The sequence below is a fragment of the Sceloporus occidentalis genome, unplaced genomic scaffold (genome assembly GCF_023333645.1).
Source record: "Sceloporus occidentalis isolate IW3139 unplaced genomic scaffold, rSceOcc1.0.p SCAF_5, whole genome shotgun sequence".
Classification (NCBI taxonomy): Eukaryota; Metazoa; Chordata; class Lepidosauria; order Squamata; family Phrynosomatidae; genus Sceloporus; species Sceloporus occidentalis.
In genome coordinates this window covers 121,351,645-121,364,868 of record NW_028316985.1, presented here as the reverse complement: position 1 = coordinate 121,364,868, position 13,224 = coordinate 121,351,645, and positions in this window count along the sequence as shown.

Genomic DNA, 13,224 nt, shown 5'->3' with positions numbered 1-13,224 from the left:
TGGTGTGGGTAGCATTAGCATTAGTAGCAGCAGCAGTAGTAATATCCTGCTTTTCCCCCAAAATTGGGAATCAGAGCAGTTTACAATGTAAAAGAACAATACAATTAAAAACATACAAAAATCAGCATTAAAAACTGAATTAAACTACTACATTATTAAAACAGATCATTCATTAATAGAATAAAATACAGTTTTAAAAGCTAAAAGCACTTAGAAACAGTACACTAAAAACAGTACATCATTTTGAATTATCACCAGTCAAAACTCACTCATTTAGACCACTGCCTAAGATTTCATCTTCACTGCAGAAATAATGCAACACAACACTACTTTAATTGCCATGGCACCATCCTATGGAATCAAGGAATTGCTGTGTTCTCGCTGTTCATAATTGTTCACTCTCTGCAACTGGCTATGATTGTGATATTCCTGGGTTTCTTGGACCCCTGCACAGTCTATGTTTAATGGCTCCTTGTCCTATCCCTTCTTGGTTTTGGATATATGGATTGTGGAATGACCTTTGGACTGTCAGAGATCTTGCCCTGTGCCTCCCTTTTATCTTCTTGGATTACACATCCATGCCTGGACAGGACTGACTTGTATGTAACTGTCTTCTTAAGTGAACCTATCCCTTTGGACACTTGCTGCCTGTAGGCATAAGACAGTGAGACAGATTAGTGGAACATAAAATACGGAAAACTTTATCTTCGTATGGATTTACCATTAGTTTCAGCCTCTGGCCAGACTTTGATAGTGGTAAACAGGTTGAACCAAGAATCTGTTATTATTTGGGTCCAATTCAGAAAAAGTTTTTGGAAGCTTACAACTAACTGTCCCATGACCATGTTAACATTAAACAATCTAAACGAGTGCAAATTCTTATGCATAAGTTTCTGTTGAGCATTGTGAAGATGTTTTTTTTTTTTTTTTACTTCTTGTTGTTATGTTGAATCTGATGAAAATTTAGAATATGGCTTGTAGCAGTTTGGTGTCATGAAGAAGTGGTGGATCTTTTTCAAACTGGTCTTTGAAGGACGCGTGCAATGAATATAGCCTGTATGTCTTAAAGGGACATGTATAAAACAAATAGGTAGTTGGAGTTTGCTGATATCCCAGAAGGGAGGTGTTAACAAAGCAGAAAACCACAACAGAAATCCCAGTACAGCCATGGAGTGCACTTTTAGAAATGTTCCCCATCTTCTCAGGAAAGATGGTGGGCAAATATGAAAGTAAAGAAGCTGTTTATTTAATAAAACAGACAACTTATTCCAGAGGAGCTTTGCCTTCTTTACCAGTCAGCTATCCTAAAAAATTTCCAGTAGACTCTACTTTCTCAAAGACCACCAGGAGGCAGATGGCTCATCTAAAGCATTAATCTTTGCATAGACAGGACAGTTTTTGCAAATGCTTTACTGTACCCTAGATAATCTCTTATTTTATAACACACAGTCTGTGTGGCTTGCATATTCCAACTGTCAATCCTCACATCTGTTGCTTCCACTTAAGCAGAAAGCTGGAGCAGTTAGTCTGAATGATCAGATTTACATTGGATTTGCTGCATAGCGGTTTTCTAGTCAGCAACTGGGTGATTGCTGCTTTTGAGATGATAGCGGGAGATTTAGACCTAATCAAATCATAGCTTTAAAAAGTGAGAATCGATTCAGTTTAAGAATTGCCTCTCCAAAAGAAAGAAAAGAAACCAAAATAAAAAACAAAAAAGAATAACAAACTAACCAAGCAAACTTGCTGAAAAACACCTCACCGTCCAGAAACAACATTATCTATAATCCTTTTGCATATCTTCTCATTCAGCAGATCTAAGTGAAACTGAGTGCAAGGCTATACATTTGATGGAGCAATCACTGCAGTCAGCCACATTTGAAAAAGAAAAAAAAAGCTATAGCTGGCTGAATTCAGATGTTTGTTTTTTTCAGTGGAATTGTTTGTGGTAGCCAGTGGCCTTACAACATGACCAGAATTTTATGGGAGACTGCAGTTTCATTGCAGTATCAAAAAGGGTTCTTCTGGTGATACAAATTGTGCCTATTTCGCATTATGGATGCAGAATGACATACAAGCAGTTTTCTGCTAGCAGACCTACATGTTTGTATGACTCCTATAGAGCCAGCAGACATTTGAAATGACACAAAAATTTTTAGGGACTGACAGATCCAGTTGTTTCTTCCCTACATCACTGTGACAGATCTAACTTTCCAATGCCCCACCTTCATCACCTTCCTGGAAATGTCTTGGAAATGTCAAAATGAAAAGTCCTGCCCAACCATCTCAGGCTACTGGAGACACCAACATCTGTATTTGCATAACCTTTCTAGGCTCGCCCCACCTCATGGAACATGTTGGTCAATGTATGACAAAGGAGTTTATCAGACAAGGGAAACTGGAAGTATAATCCAATGGCAATCCAAACGCAATCATGGGGTTTCACGTTATTGTGTGATAGACTACCACATGCAATTTCGGGCAATGGGGAGGCAGTCCGAATGCAATCATAGGGTTTCACGTTATTGCGTGATAAATTACCACACACAATTTTGGGAAATGGCAAACTATTTTCAGGCAATGGGAAGTCAGTTCGAACGCAATTAGAATTCACGTAAATTCGCTGAACTCGCGAATTCACATGAATGTATTCTGGACCCACTTTCTTTTCATTTGAAATTAAGAGAAATTCCTCCCATGTGATAAACTCCAAGGTCATCAAAGGTTTCAGGCTGGTTGAACTAAACATATTTTCCTCTTTTTCTTCACATGATTAGAGAAGAGGTAAAACCAACCGAAAAGCTATGCAATTAAAGTCCTGGAATCTTGGGATCTGCAGTTTAGGGAAGACCATTTCTTCGAGATAGTATTCTCAGCCAGAAACCAACAGTGCCTAACCAGACTACAAACCCCAGAATTCCATAGGCTGGTGTTATAACAGTTAAAATAGACACATACTACTATAACTGTGAAGTATGAGAGGGCTACATGATTTCTTTACATGACCTGATAAGTTTACTTACCTAATGGTTTGTTTGCCCATTTAATGTTGAAAGTGTTTGGTGAATTTTTTATATGGTTCTTTAACAAAGGTATTGAAATGGAAACTGGCATTGATTTGACTCTTAGTTTGAAGTATATTTTGCTATGGTTTCCCCAACATACTGGCCATACTAACCTGGGTGGTAAAGAATTTAGAGGAAGCTCTTAAAAGGAGCCTATTCTCTATAAACATGTACGCCTTGATTTTTATATAACCAGAAAAAAGGAGCTATTGAAAAGAGTGTTTTAGGGAGAGCATGTATTTTCAAACATGATATATACTTTTCGGGCAAAGAGATATTAAAAATATTACTTTAAGGGAAGTCTGGCAGGTGCTGCTTGTAAGCGAGAACCTGGTAAAAATATTATCTTTCATAAACAGTTGAAATATATCAATCCCCCAACCATGTTTCTTGCCTCAGGTCAGTGGCCTGGCTCCTGAGGTAAGGGGTAGTGCAGCTAACTGAGCTGGCACTATATGACGTATAGTTTAGGAGATACTTAACTCTGATCTTTTCTTTCCTTATCAGGAAAAGTGTTGTGGGAGTGAAGCTGACTGAGTACCCCTCGAGGATCTAGGTCAATCTTTGCCCCATTCTCTGAAGGGATAGGAGCTCAGAGACGGACCGAAACAGACATTCTGAATACTGGATGGAGAAGACTAGCAGATCCAATGTCCCCTGGGGGCTGGAGGTTGTTTGTCTCTCATGGACAGAATTCCAGACAGGGGGAGTGGGTGGCTCTGAAGTTTAAAGGAGTTCTCATTTACTCCAGCTCCACTGGCTGCTGATCTATTTCCAAGTACAATTCAGGATGCATCCTCACTGCAGAATCAATGCAATTTGACACCACTTTAACTGCCATGGCTGAATGCTGTGGAATCTGGGATTTGTAGTTTTGTGAGATATTTAGCCATATCTGTCAGAGAGCTCTAGTGTCACAACAAACTTTAAATCCCAGGATTCCATAGCATTAAGCAATGACAGTTAACTTGTTGTTAAGCTACAACAATTCTTCAGGATGGCAGCAGCTCAAAATGCTAGTTATCACCGTCTGAGTCTTATAGGGCTTAGGTCCCAGCTATATAACAATCTCTCGTCTCACTCCTACATTCCCTCAGTGTAGTATAAATATCTTCATGTGGACCTATGCTACACTTAGCATATACTACACATATCTTCCCTGCAACTAACTTAACTTACCAACTTAAATGCAGCACCCTAAAAAGAACAACCACACATGTAAGGGAAATGTCCACATGTGGATGTACCTAATAGAATTTGGTCCTGCATGAGCCTGTCGAATTCCTGAGATCCTCAGGAGAGGCCCTTCTCTCAGTCCCACCAAGTTTCAGACACAATAAATGGGAACTCAAGATAATGCATTCTCAGTGGCCGACTCATTTTCTGCAGCTTTTTTCCTAAAGAAAGTAGAATGGCCTCACCTTGCAGGCCTTCTGTTGTTGATAGTTTAATTGCATTTTCATATTGATCTTTTATATGTTTCAACTTAATTTGTAGGTAGTCTTGAGTCTCAGTTTTGGGGGTGAAGGGAGGTATGACATATAAGATGGCCTGTCAGCCATAAGTCATGGTAACATTGGCAAACCTTTATGAGTCACCAGTGCTAGATATTTTATCTTAACCTCAATCTCTATTTCACTGAGCTTGTCTATACTGCTTAAAAATGTGTTAAAAAACTGACCTCACCCCAAGTTTTATGCATGGCCCTATCTGCCCCAGATTCAGGGTATACTTCCTTATTGTGGAGTTTTTCAACTCTGGAGTTTTCCCCAGGGTTTGTGCCCTACCATTGCTGTTCAGCTACCTGTCCTTGCTGCCACCTTAAAATATTTTTTTCAAATGTCCCATCCTCCCAGCAGCACTGCAACCATTGACTCTAACTCACTTGTATCAAGATGAGGCATCCAGACCACATGTTTGGGGCCTTGTTTGTCTTAGATTGATGGGCACACCAGCACTGCTGAGGGAGGAAGGGGGAAACTATTTGGGCCAAGAACTGGCCCCAAGGTTTGGAGATGGCAGCAAAAGCAGTGGCATCAGAGCAATTGGGAACAGCAGTGATGGCGAGGGCAGTGTTGGTGGCCCCAGGAAACTCCACGGTGTCAGATAGATAGTATAGACAATTTACCTGATGTCCCTGTGGAGAACATGTTATGGCTCCGGGGTGTGTATATGCAGAGGAGGAAGGGCAGGAGTCCATTTCAACTTTTGCCCCTAGTATAGGCTAGCCTATTCCTTTCCTACAAATTCTTTGTGCATTTTTAAATTCTTATCTAAACATCTGTAAATGTCTTCTGTATGCTTTTCACCCAATGTACGTATTTTCCATGCATTTTTTTCTTATTGTCTCAAGCTTATTTGTTCTTATTTTTCAATTTTTGAAACTGTTAAACTCCATGCATGGTTTTATATTTATTGGAAACAAAGTCTCAAAAATATATAGATTTCCAATGCAAAGTGCACTGTTTCTACAACATCTTTTAGGTGGTGCAATATGGATACTTTCATTGAGAATCTTGGCACCAGAAAAAAAAATTCCCTCCATAACCACAGGGTATAGGATTAAAACAGCAATGTGAGCAGATGAGTTCAAAGGCCATGGAAGCAAAGAAGGAGAAAATGCCAATGAGATTAACAGCATGAAAATTATGCTAGTTTGCCACATACTGAAAATCACTATAAATGGTACATGTAAACATAAAGTAAGGAAACTAGTTCCATCTCAACTTCAAGTAATGTCTCACTCAAATATTGTCATTAGGAGTTTTGAGATTCTATCAAAGCACAGGGTCATGTTCAAAACCCAATGTTTTTTTTGGCCACAAAAGCAAATCATCTTAAGTACCAGTGAGACACTTTTATGGAGTGGTGAAACTGAGGGACAAGTGTCATATCAGATGAATTGACCCAAAAATCAAATGTAAATGGCACAGGCATCTTGGCAAATCTGACTTTGTCTGTTCTGTCATTTGTTATACTTGGATGACATATTTCCCCCGCAATCCACCTTATATTCTCAAGTAAAATCAAATGTTGACTGTATGAAGCTGCACAAGTCTGAAATTGGAAGGTCAGGGCAGGTTAAGGGGGACACTCAGAAGATTTAAGATTTGAAAAACAACCTATGCCAGCCAGTTCTATGACAGATTAATAGCTTTGGTAAATCACTGCTCCAGATACAATGGGGCTGACATAGCAGGTGAAGTTGGAGAAGCCTAAAGGAAACATGGAATAGAAGATAAATTATATCAAGCTATGCCTTTAATGGAAAACAGCTTGAAGAGAAATGCCCAAAGAAGCTATGCTTTTTTCAAAAACTATGTTGTGTTTTATGTTGGTGGAGGAAAGAAGGAGAGAGACCAAATTGGACCACCCTGGTGATAATTCTTAAAATGGATGAATGCATTTGTGAATGTGCTGTGACAATTCACTGAAAACTGAGTACTTTTAGAACACATGATTCATGGATTGTGCTTGTTTCTACAATTGGTTGAAAATACTGTGGATTTCTTCAAAATCACACAGTAATGGTTTTTAAATGTTGTCATCTCTTCACACTAACTTCATCTTTGCTGATGAACCTCTGAATTTCTGCCATGGAGCACCAAGTGCCTTCTGTACAGGATTCTGGGAAGTATTCTAAGGACTCTCTGGTGAGGACTTGCTTTGTCTCAAGACAATAATGCCGGGGTGGGAAACTGTTAAGATCTTGGACCACCACCCATCCAGGTGATGCCATTTTCACTATAATTATTTTAAAAGAAATCAAGGCTGCTTAGGCTATTTGTTTGAATTATTTTCTATTAAAGATACTGCTTGATGCTGTATTGAATCAGAAGTATTGCTTAGGAGAAACAAAGAACGTGTGTGTGTGTGTGTGTGTGTGTGTGTTAAGTCCACTTTAATTATAAATCTTGGGAACCAAAATGCAAAAGCATTGAAAATTTTGGGACAAAGATGAAGGGTAGTAGTTTTTAAAAAATGAAATAAAGTGCACCCTTACTGTATGTGGGGCTCCGTTCCAGACTCCCCCACATAAAGCAAATACCGCCTATGCTCGAGCCCCATTTAAATGAATGGGGCTCGTGCACACGGCAGCACACACACGCCATGGGCACACACCCCATTCATCCCTATGGGATGCGCTGCCCCTTCTCCCCACGTGGCTTTCAGCATATGCTGAAAGCCATGTAAAGTGTGTCCGTGAATGACGTGGGCGCACTGTTTAGGAAGGGGAACATTCAAATAAAGAAATAACCGACACTGGTGGAAGGATGTCAGCAGTGATTGAATGACTTATAGATGATCACAACAAAGGAATTGAAGAACTACAATATAAATGTTGCATTATTAGCCCATGTTGTCAACTATTTATATATTTTATTTTATATAAATACTAAAAATAGTATGTGTGTTTGAGCCTATTATTTTCAATAAAAAGTCATTTAAAAAAGAAAAAAAACAAAGAACTAAATTATGTTGGCAATTCTCATCTACGCAGTTAGTTAGGACACTATGGCCCTCAACAGACCATCAAAATACAACAGTGTGAGGGCAGAGTGGGGACATGGGGACTACCCACCGCCCACCGCCCACCCCCATGCTGGTGTCATGCTGTGCCAAAGGGCCATAGGAGGCATCATGCTACACCAAAGAACCGCAGAAAAGCCATGGTGGCACTGGAAAGGGTGCCGTTCCTATGGCACAAAAAGAAGCCACTTTTTGTGGCTTCTTTTTCCAGGGAGTTGAAGGTGTGGCATGTGGTTGCTGAGTCCCCAACCCAGGGCTTCCAGGGCTGGTGTGGTGCCACCTCTTAATGGCGGTCTGCCAAGCCCCTACATTAAGCTTTATGCTAGTGGAAATGTGGTAAACGAGTGGGGAAGACATGGTCACGGTGGTGGAGGTGGTGGTTGTGGTGGTGATGATGATATTTATATTTAGTCTTTTATCCCAAAATTGAAACTCAAGTTGAGTTATAGAATATTAAAACCAAAATGAATTAAAAGCATAGAAAAACATCATGTATTATGTGTGCATGTGAGCGTGTGCATTTGTTATTCAAGTCAGTTTTTACTCATTGTGCTCCTAAGGCAAACCTATCACAGAGTTTACTTAGCAAGATTTGTTAAGAGCAGATTTGCCTTAGCCTACCTCTGAGGCTGAGAGAGCGCAACTTGGGTTTCTATGGCTGAGCAAGGATTTGAATCCTGTTCTTCTTAGTCCTAGTCCAACACCTAAACCACTACACTATGCTGGCTTTCTCAGATATCTATCAATCATCTATCTATCTGTATGCAAATCTCTCTCTGTGTTTGTGTGTATTCTATGTTTTTAATAAAAGCAATTATACTATCAATAGAATTAGAAAATAATAAAAATATAGAATTAAAGCCATTACAATTAAATAAAAATAGAATATAAAAAAGTAACACAACACATCAATATCTCTTGGTATATGAGTGTAGAGAAGGGACAGAGGAGATAAACAAGAGGAGATAGTTCCTGGTGAACCTATCTGGCTCCACATCACTGCTCCCTTCTTTATACAAAGTATTGTTGCCTCATTCCACTTCCAACAAGCATTTCTGCACACGCACACACACACACACCAACTCTTAAACAAACCCAACACGTCTCTGCAGCTTCATATTTTGACAGCCAATCTGCTGAAAAAATATCTTATACCAAAGTTATTTTGCAGTATAAAGTTTGTTGGCTCCAGCTCCAGAGTCAGGTCTCCACCTGTTTTGGTTTTGCAAGAGGCAGTTTCAGCAGACGTTGCGAGAAGAAACATATTGAGTCTCTGAAAGATCAGCATGGTCACTAGATTTTGGAATAAGGAACAGATAAATGTGGCAAGCTCTAAATCAGGTTTTGTGGTGGAGGAAAGGTGCTTTAGAGTTAGAGTTTTGTCACCCTGATCTTCTTCTGACTGAAGAAGAACAAGTCTATTAGTTTATTTTGCAATGTGTGTGTATGTGTCGGGGATAAATTCTAATTTAAAAAGTAAAAAGCAAACTTTTTCCTTTATTTTCTCCTGACTGCCTGATGGCTGAGAGGTTTTAGGCGGAATGGTTTAGACTGGGTCAGACAAGATCAAGGGCAGGCAAGTCTAGGACCATTTCCTCCTTCCCCAAATGCTTCATTAGGGGGGAGGGGAGTTCCCCAAAATAGCAAATCATGCCTCCAGGAGCTGGTGGAGTGACTTGCTATTTAAATGTAATTTCCACCCCCCCCCCCACCCCCACCCCCCCCCCCCCAAAAAAAAACTATTATGGATTATACACACTTGCAAGTACATGCAGTGTTTGGGCCAAAAACTGTTGGTTTTTTGCCTTTAAAAAGCTCTGGATAAGGGCCAAAATGATCTTTGAAGGACAAATTGCAGCCCACGATACTTTAGAGCAAAATGATTTTAGGGGCCAAATTTTCTTTTCAGACTTTAGAAGGTTGGAGGACTCTGCAATAAGAGCTGCCTGTAGCCCACTCTTGGCTTAAATGTTGGTTCCCAAGTCTCCATCTTTCTAACATGGTTTAGATGTGGGAAAATGCTTTTGAATCAGTGGGCAAGTAGTTTTAACCTCCAGTGGTTCCTACAAGGAAAATTCTTTTAGTGACATACTAGAACTATCATGTTTTTATGTCAAAGGATCACATCCATTCCTCCCATTTGTGTTATTCTCCTAACCTGCTGCAGGTTTTTGTTTGGGCTAATTTTTGTTTGCTTGGGGTTTTTTTTGCTTTGCAATTCTCGCTAAGCTATTCCTGATAAGCTTTCAAACTGGGATGAGCAGATCTCTCTAGTTCAGTTCCAGAAAGGTTTCATATATTCATTATGCCAGTGCTTTGCTTTGCCATCATACTATTTTACTGTGTGAACTGTCTAAAATTCTGCAACTATGAATGCACACTGATGAGACAGAAAGTGAAATGTTGACTTTGGAGATTATCAGATGAGGGATGGGAGTGAAACCCATCCTTATCCATGACAGAGATCTTGCAAAAGACATTCATGCAGTCACACTGATCCTGTCATTAAACTGCCGGTGAAGTGGAATTCTATTAATGTGTTCTTCTGTTAATACAAAATGAAGGGCAAGGAAGAGACAATTCCACTTCACTGATGGGACAATGACAGGATCAGTGTGATGTAATATGAAAGTATTTTGCATGATTGTGATCAATCACAGTTTAATGATGGGACACTGACAGGATAAGCACAATGTTGTATGAAAATCTTCTCATGGTCATGCTATAAGAACAGGAAAAGGAAAGGACAAGGACATTCTGTCTCCCTTCTGATAATCTCCAATGAATAGAAGTAAATAAAGGCTAAAAGCTAGGGCTATGTGAATTAGTACATTTTGAACTAGCTGACATTCTCCAATGTATACCTCACAGCTGTCAGTATGAGCACTCCTAATATCATCTGGTTTTATAAACTAAACCAGGATGAACCTGGTTAGTATTTCTATGTCCAGGAAATACCAAGGACCTCTAGATATGGTTAAGAAGCATTGTCATGGCTCTCACTGGACTATGAGAGACATTGCCCCAGGACTCCAGTCAGTGTGGGCCATTTACTCCCATCTGCCCTATACCTGGTCATTGGAATCTACTTTCCAACATCATCGGATGGGATGAAAGGAAAGAAAGCACCTCATCTTCAGCTTTGGATGAGGTTTACAAAGGTGAAAAGGAAAGTGGAATGGCTCTGGTATGAGGATTTGGATTCTAATTTGAGGAGCTGAGTAATTTTTTTGGTAAAGAATCATTCCAGTCAGTTTTCAAGGAGCGTCTAGAATACAAGAGATGAGAAAGAGATGGGTGAGCAGAAGTAGAAGTGACAGAGAAGTACCATACGTAGCTGTAGTTAAGTATTGGGCGAGGGCAAAGTTTAAGATTAGTGAGGAGCTTCCCAGTCATATCTCCAGATTGTCCCATGCTCAGGTCTGATCCATTACCACAGATCCTATGTGGCAGGCTGAAGTATCCTGGCCCCAAAGCTAATCCAACTGTCCCCCATAATAAAGGCCCTCTATTACAACACTGCTTATTGCACCCATGTTCTGTTGAGCTGCCCAGTGTAACTGCTGCTGTCACGGGTCAGTTCACTTCAGAACAAGGTGCCCAGCCTTGATCACATGGCTGGGCATCTTGTGAACAGACCGGACAATGTCCATTCAAACAAGAACTGGTTTACGTTCACACAAGAATGGACATTGATAGGTCTGTTCACACCAGAAGTGGGTTTTCAGTCTTTCCACTGAAAGGTTGAGAGGAAAGCCATTTTATTTGTCCTGTGCAGACAGGACCTCAGTTTCTTAAATTATTGTGTTGGTAGTTACTAGGATCCTCCTTGGTTGCCATGGAATGAGAATGGTGCCTCCTAACTCAGAGAAAACCAGCCACTTCACAAGGATCCCATTACAGGTTGCAAGAAAAGCAGGAAAAGGTGCAAGTGGGAATCCACTATGGTTGGGTGCTGGCAGCAAGAAACCAAACATTGCAAGTATCTGAGAAAACCCTGAGTTGGTGAGAATCTGAGAAAATCGTGAGTCGGCCTTCTATTACAACACTTCATTCATCCTCACCCCTGATTGTTGTTCTTGCTGTGTTCCTTCAACACATTTCTAGCTTATGACATCCGTTAAGCTGCACGGGGTTTTCTTGGCAAGATTTGTTCAGAGGAGGCTTGCCATTGCCTTCCCCTGAAGCTGTGAGTATGTGCCTTTTTAAAAATGCCAACAATGATCCAGTTATTTCACCATAATTCTACCTCTCTAGGGTCTATTAGACCCAGGAATGCCTTCTTTTAAAAAACATAAACAAAAGCAAAAAACAGGAAGTCAAGCAGATAAGGGCATTGGGACTACTTTTTGCCAGAAATCAGGGCATTTTTTTTTTGCAAGGGTGCAGTAGTGGCATGTTAATTGAGTTAAGAAAAGTCTTAAGAAGCTGCATGTGTCCCTCAGAAAATACTCGCTTCTTATTTTAAAGGCTTTTCCCAGTTTGCTGCCCAAATCCAGTGGGACAGTCTGCTACCAAATTTCAGTGGTGCAACAGTGGAAGTGGGGGGGGGGGGAGTTGAGTGGCCAGCAATAGGGCCTGGGAAGGAGGTTAAATTCAGCCTGGACTGAGTTGCCCTGCCTGGCACTAGAACATCTTCTATCAACTTATATGGGGATCATACTAATGACAACCTGTCACATCACCTTAAACACAATAGCGATTATAACACAGGGACAGGATAAGGACAGGATTGCTCCCCTGTCCTTATCCTGTCCTTAACTCCAATGGTGCAAAAATTGTTGCACCGATCCCATCATTAGCCATCATTAACATGTCATTAAAGCGGAATTGTGTTAACATGAATTTCCATTAATACAAAATACCGGCCAATGTCACTTAAATGATGGGTTAATGCCAGGTTAATGATGGCATCAGTGCAACTTCACTAGAAAGCCTTTAGCGTCATTGGGATCGTTTGTGTTTCCTGGATGAGATAAGCACAAATGTGGTGTGAAAGTCTTTTCCACAATTGCGTGGGAAGGACAGGGCAGGGACGAGATAGGGACACCCCTTGTGTGATAATCTCCAATGCTTTGCAGCTAAGTCAGCTATATCTTCTCCCTTATATGGTGCTTTGCTATGGTAGCTCCTTCTTTATTAGTTGGGTTGCTGAATTTTATGATTTCCTCCCCTATGGAGAAGTTTTTGCGCAGTTCTACACCAGATCTGCTGTTTGTGTAAATGAAACTCATCTCACTGTTGTGAGGAAAAGTATAAAGCAGCTGTAAACAGTTAAAATTTTACTTTTAGTAAGAAGAACATGAAGGTCATTTGATCCAGTAGCTGGATGAAGAGTCCAGACTCTGATGGCATTCCTAGATTTTAGGGCACTGTGGCAACACTAACTGTATTAAATTGTAATGGTAAGCGTGGTTCATCAAGAGTCCAGGCCTACACATCTAATGCATTAAATAATACCACATAATTCTCAGTTCACTCCGGTTGCCATATTTCATTTATCCACAAATGGACTAACCTGTGCATTATTAATGGGGAATGAAACACGCATAGGCCTACAAATCATGCCCTATTAGTTAAGGTAAGGAAGTCTGTGGGCTGCTATTTTTGCAGTTTCCCAGCAGGTATT